This window comes from Xyrauchen texanus, chromosome 21 (genome assembly GCF_025860055.1).
Source record: "Xyrauchen texanus isolate HMW12.3.18 chromosome 21, RBS_HiC_50CHRs, whole genome shotgun sequence".
NCBI classification, from domain to species: domain Eukaryota; kingdom Metazoa; phylum Chordata; class Actinopteri; order Cypriniformes; family Catostomidae; genus Xyrauchen; species Xyrauchen texanus.
Window position 1 is genome coordinate 43,078,583 of NC_068296.1, and position 11,127 is coordinate 43,089,709.

Sequence of the window (11,127 nt, forward strand, 5' to 3'; positions counted from 1 at the left end):
GTTCTCAAAGTGTGGTACGCAGACTCCCTCTAGTGGTACGCAGGGGAATCACTGAATTTCGATCTCACCGGTGCGAGTAGAACGGCGAGTGCATGACTGAGACATCCAGCTGCAGACCCGCAGCACCACCAGTTTCAGAACCCCAGTTTCAGAACCCCAGCGCCAGAACCTGAAGTGAGGGGCGGAGTTATTGACAATGAGACAAGCATGGCGGAGAGCATGGTGAGTTGTGTAACGTTGTCTAACGTTTTTGACATCATGTTGTGAAAAATTATCGCATATATTAAGTTCAGCGTTTATCTGCTAAATATTTAATTTGTGCATAACTTTATCATCTTAATGAAGCTTGATTATGTTGCCATACTTTACTGTATTAAAAAAAATATTGTATGGATGGTTCGATACATTTTTGCGTGTTGTAAATGAGCCTTGCGGTGACGTTTTGAAGACATCTTGTGAAGGTGTTAAAGTGTTTGTTCCACGTTCCTCTGTTATATGCATTGTTTGTGAGTTAATGTTACCTTATAGTTGAGGGGTTTTTTACGTTGAGATTATTGTGTGGTGCTTTCATCTCTTGTAGAGACATTTGGAATGAATGAAGACCACAAGGAAAAGGCCATAACAATCTCCTGGAACAGTCAGAAGCTTCCAGAGAGCCCTTTCTATTTCATTTTGTGTTCAGGGATGACATGGAGTTATTTTAGCAAGAATGTAAGGACAAAATGGGCCTGAGAGTGAATTCCTCATTTGATACATTTTAAGTTTAATTTATACAGGATTGTCATGATAAAATGGGCCTAGGGGTGAATTGGTCATTTGTTGTATATATTTTTATTGTTTCTTTTAAAATGATGCTGAATTTTATCTCTTTTTTAGTTTTTTGACATGTTTTGTTTTACATAAAGAAAAATGCATGCTGCACATGTTCTTGTGAAATAAAGTATATTTTATATAAAATGCCCATAAGTTTCAAGCATTTTTTTCACCATCATGATCAGGAAGTAACTCTCATAATACAATGAAACGGATAACTATATACAATTATATTACACAAGATCAATGTTTTAAAATGCTTATTGTACTGTACCTTAATGTATCATTATAACATACGTATAAAGTATGATGTTTCGTTTGTAATAAAAGCAAAGTACTCTCCAAAACGTTAGGTGGCGCTACTCGGTTTCGAACGTAAGCTCTGCCCCTCACTTCAGGTTCTGGCGCTGGGGTTCTGAAACTGGGGTTCTGAAACTGGTGGTGTTGCGGGTCTGCAGCTGGATACTATTGGGCATGGCTTGACCGACTGATAAATTCAAACTGTGCTTTCGCGCAGGGTTGCCAGATTGGGCGGTTTCCCGCCCAATTGGGCGGTTTTGCAATCTTTTTTGCGGGCAAAAATGGGTTTGGGTGGGTGGATAAAAATTGGGCTGGTTTCGGATCAGTTCGGCGGGTTTTTGTAGCCGAAACATCGGTACTTCAGATCCTTCTTTCGGCGACTATCTGTTCAGTAGCCTACTCTCACTAACTCACTCACTCACACACACACACACACACACCCACTACAGGTCTGGCTGACGTGCCCCCTAAACTCACAACAGACACTCCCTCCCTTCAGATCATGTCACGCACACCGGCACCGCCCTCCCCTCAAACACACTAGATTGCGCGGGGTTTTCAAACTTAGCTAGCTGACTGACACTGACAATATGCCAAAGTGAGCAAAATATAGAAAAAGTTACAGGAAAGAGTGGGAAAGAGATCCAGACTTAAAGTCATGGATTGCACCGGGTGCAGAAGAAGGAAAGGCACACTGTAAATACTGCAACGCTGATATCATGCTCATTTAAAAGATCTTAAAGATCATGCAGCCACCAAGAAGCATAAGGCAAGGTGCCAGACAACGGTCAGACCATTTACAGTTAGCAGAGTGGGTGAGTCCAGTAACCCTGACAACGATGACCAGAAACGACGAGAACTGCGGATAGCAATGCACATTGCGTGCCATACTGCCATTAATGCTGTTGATGAACTATCTGATATACTGAAAGACGATTCCAGATGCACAGAACAAAATGCACTGCTGTCATTAAGTCATTGCTAGCACCTCATTTTAGATAGGAGCTAAAAGAGGACATCGGTGACTCCCCGTTCTCGCTCTATTTGGACGAGACAATTGAGACAGTGAGCAAATTGCTCTTTATATGCATAAAATATCGCTCCAAAAAACACAACTGGTTTATTAGCACTTACTTGGGTTTGGTGGAGCTCTCAGATGCTGATGCTAATGGAGTTGTGGAGGCAGTCATTCGATTTTTGCAGGAGTGTGCACTGGACATTGCTAATATGGTGGGGATAGCAACAGATGGGGCCAGTGTAATGGTCGGCAGGCATCATTCTGTGTACACGATATTGAATAACGAAAAACAGGCTTTCTTCTTTATTCGTTTTTAGACTGGTGAAACGATATTCACAAACTTATTTTCCTTATATACAATGCTTAGATATTTAACTTCACATATAAAAAAGAAAGCCTAAAACAAAAACATTTCAAAAACTGTAAAATGTTAAATTATATAAAAATAAAACATTAATAAATTATTTTATGATACACATATTACTGTCTTAAGTGAACTCATTTATAAACGCCATTAATAATTGTCATTATTATTATTAGCCTAAAAATCACCCACAGCCTAAATCACCTCTCTGTATTGTTCCAGAGACATGGCTCTTCTCATTCACTGCGGGAAAAATCTAATTTCCGGGTTTGGTCTTAGAATACCAGTAAAATGGACATTTTTTCCATATTAATTTGTGAATATTTTAAATGTTTAATAAAGGGGCAAAAAGTCATAAACAATACGTCAAGATTAATTTTTTATTTATTATATAAAAATAAATATTTATTATATATTTATTTTATTTATTATACAATATTTTTTGTATTTTTTTTACTGCAGCATTTGCAGTTCAAATTCAAATTTTGGTGTTCAACTTTGCGTTTTAAAAATACAACAACCGTTAATTTTTGATTACAGGTTAAAAAAGGAAAAACGAATGGACGCAAAGTACACGGACCAATGGGTCATTTTAAAACTCGTTAATGATTATCATGTGTTTAAACGAGAAAACATAGCGAGAAACAAGCCAAAACAAATTTGGGTGGTTTTTTGTGCATTCTCGCGGTTTTTGACGAGGTTTTGGGCTGGAAAACCTTGCTGGCATCTGGCAACCCTGCTTTCGCGCTTTGGCTGGCGCTGAGACAGAGACTTACGCGCTCAGCGGAGTCATATCATTCACAACTATTCAGTGTTTTCATCCACATAATGTTTATTTTAGGTTTCAGACATTTAAATGCACATTAGTACTAAAAAAAACAATATATTTAGAGTTTGTAAAATATACACTGATGTCTATGGAAGCGGCAATAATATTCATATCCATTATAATCAGGTGGTGCCCATCGCGCATACAGCTCAACTAACGTGGTCATTATAAAGGTGATGTTTATAATGGTGATGTTTATAAAGGTAATGCTATAGTATAGCTAACAAATTTGTGAATATTTTGAATAAAAAAAGGAAATAAAAGCAGATCATCAGTCGTTTAGTGAAACAATAAAGTGATGCGTTCTATAACGGTTGTCTTGTAAAACGCACACTTGAAGGCAGCGAATTTTGTGAAAAGGTTAAATATAAATGAATGTTAGGATTATGAAAAGTCCAAAACTGCTATCGTTGCTTCAATCTGGCAAGAGAAGTTCGGATCAGGAGGAGAATGTTTCAAGTACAAGAACTGAAGAGGACAAGACTGAACCGAGCACAGACAGTACATTTGAATTTAATCATTATTTAATTTTTATTTTATTTACCTCTATGTAAGCAGCACAGTGCAGTGTTGATGTTAAAACTGTGTTGTTACAATGTTCAAAGTGGCTGACAATAATAAATGTTCTTATTATAAATAAAACTGCCTTGTTTTTGAGCTGTGCATAACTGTAGCTGAATAGGCCTACTACTGTATTTTAATGTTGGTCGTTATGGTGGTACTTGGAGAACCAAATATTTTCTGAGGTGGTACTTGCTGTAAAACGTTTGAGAACCACTACCATTTAAGACAAGGAGGCAGCCTCTCGCAATGCAAAGTCAAATGAAGACGGTTGGATTGTTTTCCCCCCGGTGGGCGTGGTCTTCAGATTATGACGCGTTGCGCTCTGTCTCTATGGCTGCGTGCCATTTCAGTTTGTATCCCCTTCCCTCGCAAACTTCACTCTGTCTCATGGACTCGGATGTAGGCCTACGTCTGCTTACGTAGTTTGAGTGTCCACTTCTGGCGGAAGACGTGCAATGGGTTTAACTGAAACAACCTTAACCCTTGATCATCTTCCAGAAGCGGCCAGATGTGCTGAAGTTAGCCACATTCAAATCCAGACAAAAACACGTTTAACTGCATTTACTGACTGAACATTGTGCTGCACTGCATCATTTTATTCATTTAAAAAAAAAAAAACAAAAAAAAAACTATTACTATTTAATCTAATTTCTTGTTCTCACTCAAATCTATTACCTTATTTATTTTATTGTCCAATTCACAGTGTGAGAATTCTATCATTTCAGAATCTTAATTTGAATGTATTTCCATTTTTATAGTTACCACAGTTTTATTGTAGTAACAATGACATGTAGATGGAAAGCTATCCTTATTTTTTGAGCCCTGCTTTGCCATCAAACAGCTCAACAGAGCAAGCAATGATCCATCAAAAGGGCTAAGTAGATTTATCCTGATATGTAATCATGTACTAACTACAAATTTCACAGTTTAAATTGTAACGTTACATAAAATCTTTTATTACATATTTTCAGGTAATCTAATCTGATTACTTTTGGATTACACATTGCATATTTTAATTTAAGCAATAAGGCACTCAAGGCCCTGCTATATTGTGAATGTAGTCATGGCTGAAGGGCGTTGTTAGGCACAACATGAAGCAGAGTCCTGCAACTGTTTCAGCCATGACTATATTCACAATATCGCACGGACTCGAATGCCTTGCATTTATAAAACAGTTACCACATAGTAAACATATTATGGTCACAATTAAATTCTGTAAGTAAAATCATTAAATGCCAACCTTCGGCCAGAAAATATAGTACATGGCAAAAAACAGTAGCTGTGTCCCAAACGACACACTCACAAAATACACAAAGCCTGGCCCAAAATAAAGCCACCATTTGGATTTAAATAAGAAGATACTTATGATTGGATCATTATTGCAGTGATTAAAATGTTTCAGCTGGCAACAATTCTAATAACCCTAACTGATGCAGTGTGCAGATTTTCATTTCTTAAACAACCATGTCAGAAGATGTATCATGCGGTTGTGGAAAACATGTTACTGTGTTTCAGAAGGGGCAAAGAAAACTACTATGGAAATGGCTAAAATCACTGGAACTGGGTTAAGAACTGTCCAACACATAATTAAAGCCTGGAAGTATAGTGTTGAACTGTCAGCCTTGTGGAAGAAATGCGGTCGGAAAAAAATCTTGAATGATCCATGATTAAAAATCACTAAAACTCTTGAAGTCACATCGTAAATAATCTCAGGAGAACTCACGACTATGATTAATAGTGAAAGTAAGAGCATTTCCACACGCACAATGTGAAGAGGACTTACAGTATTGTGACTAAACAGCTGTGTGGCTACAAGAAAGACACTTGTTAGTGAGGCTAATCGAGAAAACGCTTCAATTTGCTAGGGAACATAAAGTGTGGTCATGTGGTCTGATGAGTCCAGATTTACCCTATTCCAAAGTGATGGACGTGTCAGGGTAAGAAGGAAAGAGAATGCAATAGAATGTACAATATAAAAATAATTTTTTTGGCCATGTAGTGTATGAATTTACAAAGTGTATTATCATTCCATATGGAACACTTAATGGATTTTATGACATGGATGCATTTGCCATTTTACAGCTGACAGAAGTGATGTTTCAAGAGCATGTGATGTGTTGCCCATAGCTTTAGCCATCCTCAGATCAACACTTGTATCTTAAACAATGCATATATTCACACAGCTTGTGGTGATGGTAAAGCATTCAACTCACATTTGTAAGTGCTGTATCCACTGAAGTTTCACTAGCTGCTATATTCTTCATTATTTACAATTGTTTTATCAGAAAAGCAGCACAGCCAGGTTAAGTCAGCCCCTTCTGCTATGTATGGTAAGCCAAGTGCGCTGAGTGCATGAAGTGTCCAACATTCCACACTCGTTGAAAAAGTGCATCATCCCGGTACTTATAGTACACTTTGTTTTTGCTACATTTTCAGTGTAAACATACTACTCGCACTATTTACACTACAAAATGGCCTAGAATAGTGCAGAAGTGTCCAGTTTGGGACGAACCTAGTAAACAGGAGCTGGATTCACAAAATATTCTTAAGAAGAAATGTCTGCTTAACTACAATTTTCTTCTTAGTTTCTAACTTCAGAAAAAAGTTACAGATATTTTGTATTCCTGAAAAAAATTAAGTCTTATCTTTTTTCTCAAGATTGTTCTTAAGAAAATACTTAAGCATTCAAATTCTCTAATTTTTTATATATATATATATATATATATAAATAATTGTAAATAACATGTTAGAAGTTAGAATAACCTCACAGTTGTCTTATATTCTAAAAAGTAAGATGTTTAATTCATTTACTGGCTTTTTCATGTTGAGTCTGAAGTCGCAGTGGGCGGGTGAAGTAGAAATGTTTTTTTTAGATAAAAACTGCTTTATGTTTAATTATATGATTATTTTCAGCTTGTTAATCATTTCAATGTTATCACCAAATTCAAACATTGAATGTTGTTTTGAAGCTTCTTAATCATGCTAATTCAAACGGATGTGCTACATATAGCGATCTCTCTCTCTCCACGATCTTCATAGAAACAAAATAATTTTAACATTAGAAAGCTGAGAATTTCTTTTTCACACCCTATCCACATCCCTATCAGAGTTGGGCACAGCGGAGACAGCCTCTGCCACCCTTTCCCATTTACCCGCCTTGTACTTTCCGACATGATATTATCAAGCTTCCGAAGGAGAACCTTTTCCTTGCAGTAATTTCCTCAAGAACCTCTTATCTACTGAAGATTTTGTTTCTTTTCTTTTCCTCCATGTCGAAAGTTATCAAAAGATTAGCAGCAAGTAAATTCTCCTATAGCGGGTAGTGTAATTAAAATAACACATCTCACACTTTACAGGATCATGAGGGGCTTGCCACTTAAAAAAAGGTTAATAGTTAAATGTATCATTACACTTTAGCAGTGTTGAAGTACGGAATTTGGCAATGTGACCGGGCAAGCCTATGAGCAGGCTGATCAGACAACGTCAAAGCCTGTCTTTTTATTCATAAGAGAACAATTATGATGTTCTTAAGAAAATATTTCTATATAAAATATTATTGTAAGAACATTTTCGTGAATCTAGCCCCAGAACGTTGCTATGCAACAAGAATAGCTGTCAGCTTTGGGTTCTGCGGAGTGATACAAATAGAAGTTCAGTGAACAGGTCAGAGCTGTGACCAATCAGCATCCAGGACTGGAACCATCCATTTTAATAAAACCATTTCATCATAAGTTTTAAAATCTATTAATTACCAATTAACAGTCCTTTTATTAAAAATAGGTAAACATAAAATCAAAAAGAGTCATAAAAATGAATGTTACTTAATAAAGGAGAACATGCTTGTAATTGTAACGAACACAAGTTGAGACAGTCACAATGTCGGGGTAAAACTGCTTTATTAATCAAAGCAGGCAACAGTACAAAGGGCAAATCCAGAGAAGCGTAGTCAAGCAGAGCGTAAGGTCGAAGTCGGGAAATCAGTAAATATCAAAAGGGGCAAATCCACAGAAGAGTAGTCCAGGGGAGCGTTAGGTCGAAGCCGGGGAATCAGAGTATATCAAAGGGGCGAGACAAGCAAGAGGAAAAGACAGGGGATACTAGGGGAACACTAGAGCTGGCAAAGCGAAGGGGTAAACTAAACAATAACCAACAAGAGTGAAGCGAAAGGGCAGCGTATATATAGGGGAAAACGAACAGTGCAGGTGAGACTAATAATCTAGTGATTAGAACGAGTGTGGGTGAAACTAATACTCTGATGAATGTGAGTGAGCGCGAGAGCCAGAGGGGGCGGGTGCAGGTGAAACTAATAACAGGGAACGTGCACGCTAACAAGGGGACTGTGGAGTTAAATACGGGACGAAATGGGCAAAGAAGAGGTAAGGGCAAAACGGGACAAGGTGAATGTTACATAGCCCCCCCTCAAGGGATCGGATACCAGACGATCCCAACGAACAAAACCCCAGAACGGACAACCCACAAAAACCCAAAAACAAAATGAGGGCAGTCCAAGGGGCACAGAGGGTAGGCAGGAAGTCCAAGAGGGCAACGAGGGGCAGACAGGCAGTCCAAGGGGGCAACGAGGGGCAATAAGAAGGTCCACGAGGGCACAAAGGGAAATGAAACAGTCCACGGGGTCAATGGGCAGTTCAAGGCAAGGTCTGGGGGGACATAGCGGAAAGGCGGGTGGCCGGGAGATCTGGGGGGCAGCCATAGGGCAGAGAGTGGGTCAGGGGGCCTGGAAGGCGACTGTAGGACAGGGACTGGGTTAGGAGACCTGGGAGGTGGCCACGGGACAGGAATAGGGTCAGGAGGCCAGGGATGAGGCAACAGGGCCGGGACAGGGTCAGGAGGCCACCGGACAGGGTCAGGAGGCCAGGGAAGAGGCCACAGGACAGGAAGAGGGTCAGGAGGCCAGGGAAAAGGCCACAGGACAGGAAGAGGGTCAGGAAGTCCGGGAAGAGGAACGGTTACTGGGGGAGCTGGCAGAACCAAATGAGGAAGGGTTTCCGGGGGCAGAGCCGTGAAAGGCAGGGCCGTGGAGGACTTGGGAGACGGAGTCCTGGAAGGCAGAGCCGTGGGAGACTTGGCAAGCGGGGCACTGAGAGACTGAGGAGGCGGTGCCGAGGAAGGCTCGGGGGGCTCAGGAGGTGGTGCCATAGGGGGCCCAAAAGACAGGGCAGAGGGAGGTGGTGCCGCAGGAGGTTCTAGAGGCGGAGACCTGGAAGGCTCTGGCGGAGGAGCCGATGGAGGTGGCACCGTAGGAGGCTCTAGAGGCGGGGCCTGGAAGGCTCAGGAGGTGGAGCCAATGACAGTGGCGCCGTGGGAGGCTCTAGAGGCGGAGGCCTGGAAGGCTCTGGAGGTGGAGCTGAAGGAGGCTTTAGGGGCGAAGACCTGGAAGGCTCTGGAGGCGGAGCCAAGGGAGGTGGCGCCGTGGGAGGTATCTGAGGCGAAGACCTGGCAGGCTCTGTCGCCTCTGGGGGTAGAGCCGTAGGAGGCTCGGGAGGCGGAGCTCTAGAAGGCTCTGGATTCGCCGTAGGAGGCTCTGGAGATGGAGCCGTAGGAGGCCCGAGAGGCGGAGCCGTAGGAGGCTCGAGAGGCAGAGCCGTAGAAAGCTGTGGAGTCTCTGGGAGCAGAGCCGTAGGAGGCTCGGGAGGCGGAGCCATAGGAGGCTCGAGAGGCGGAGCCCTAGAAAGCTCTGGAGTCTCTGGGAGCAGAGCCGTAGGAGGCTCTAGAGGGGGAGCTGTAGGAGGCTCTGGAGGGGGAGCCGTAGGAGGCTCGAGAGACGGAGCCTTGAGAGGCTCGGGAGGAGGAGGAGCCCTGGAAGACTCGAGAGACGGAGCCCTGAGAGGCTCGAGAGGAGGAGGAGCCCTGGAAGACTCGAGAGATGGAGCCCTGAGAGGCTCGAGAGGAGGAGCCCTGGAAGACTCGAGAGATGGAGCCCTGAGAGGCTCGAGAGGAGGAGGAGCCCTGAAAGACTCGATAGACGAAGCCCTGAGAGGCTTGAGAGGTGGAGGAGCCCTGAAAGACTCGAGGGACGGAGCCCTGAGAGGCTCGAGAGGAGGAGGAGCCCTGAAAGACTCGAGGGACAAAGCCCTGAGAGGCTCGAGAGGCTTGAGAGGCGGAGCCTTGGGAGGCTCGAGAGGAGGAGGAGCCCTAGGAGGATCGAGAGGCGGAGCCCTGAGAGGCTCGAGAGGCTTGAGAGGCGGAGCACTGGGAGGCTTGAGAGGCGAGGCCCTGGGAGGCTTGAGAGGAGGAGCCCTGGGAGGCTCAAGAGGCGGGGCCCTGGGAGGCTCGAGGGGTAGAGCCCTGGGAGGCTCGAGAGACTTGAGAAGCAGAGCCCTGGGAGGCTCGAGAGACTTGAGAAGCAGAGCCCTGGGAGGCTCGAGAGGAGGGGCCCTGGAGGACTCTGAGGGGCGAGCAGAGGCTGGCAGAGTCGTAGAAGACTCTGAGGGCGGAGCAGAGGCCGGCAGAGCCGTGGCAGACTCTGAGGGCGGAGCAGAGGCCGGCAGAGCCGTGGAAGACTCTGAGGGCGGAGCAGAGGCCGGCAGAGCCGTGGAAGACTCTGAGGGCGGAGCAGAGGCCGGCAGAGCCGTGGAAGACTCTGAGGGAACCTCTGTGGTCTTGAGCACAAGACGAGACTGGGGAGAAGGTGCCCTCTTCCTTCTCTTTCTCCTTCGGCCAACAGGGAGCGTGGCCATGGGGACGGTCGAGGTTACAGGTGCTGGCTCACTGGCCGTGGCAGGCATGGGCGCCGGCTCGCTGGCCGTGGCCGGCATGGGCTCTGGCTCGCTGGCCGTGGCAGGCATGGGCGCTGGCTCGCTGGCCGTGGCATGCTTCGGGACTGGGGCCGTGGCAGGCTTCGAGACTGGGGCCCTGGTAGGCTTCGAGACTGGGGCCGTGGCGTGGAACTCTGGTTCAGTGTCTGCCTCCCCCACAGTAAATGAGGAACCAGCGAACAGTAGGGCGAGGTCAATAAATTGAGCCAGGTGGAGGGACCAGCAACCACCAGGCATGAACGATGAGGTTGGCTCATTCAGTCCACATTGAAAAATGTCTTTCAGAGCCACCTCATCAAAATTCACCTGGTTAGCCAGGGCACAAAAATCCACAACATAAGCCTCCAAGGGTTGACTCCCCTGACGCAAAACCAAGAGTTGGGCCGCTGGGTCCATAATGTTAAGGGCACGGTTTAAAGTTCCAAAACCGCTGCCCTGCATAAAAAACCCTTGGCAAGCGTCC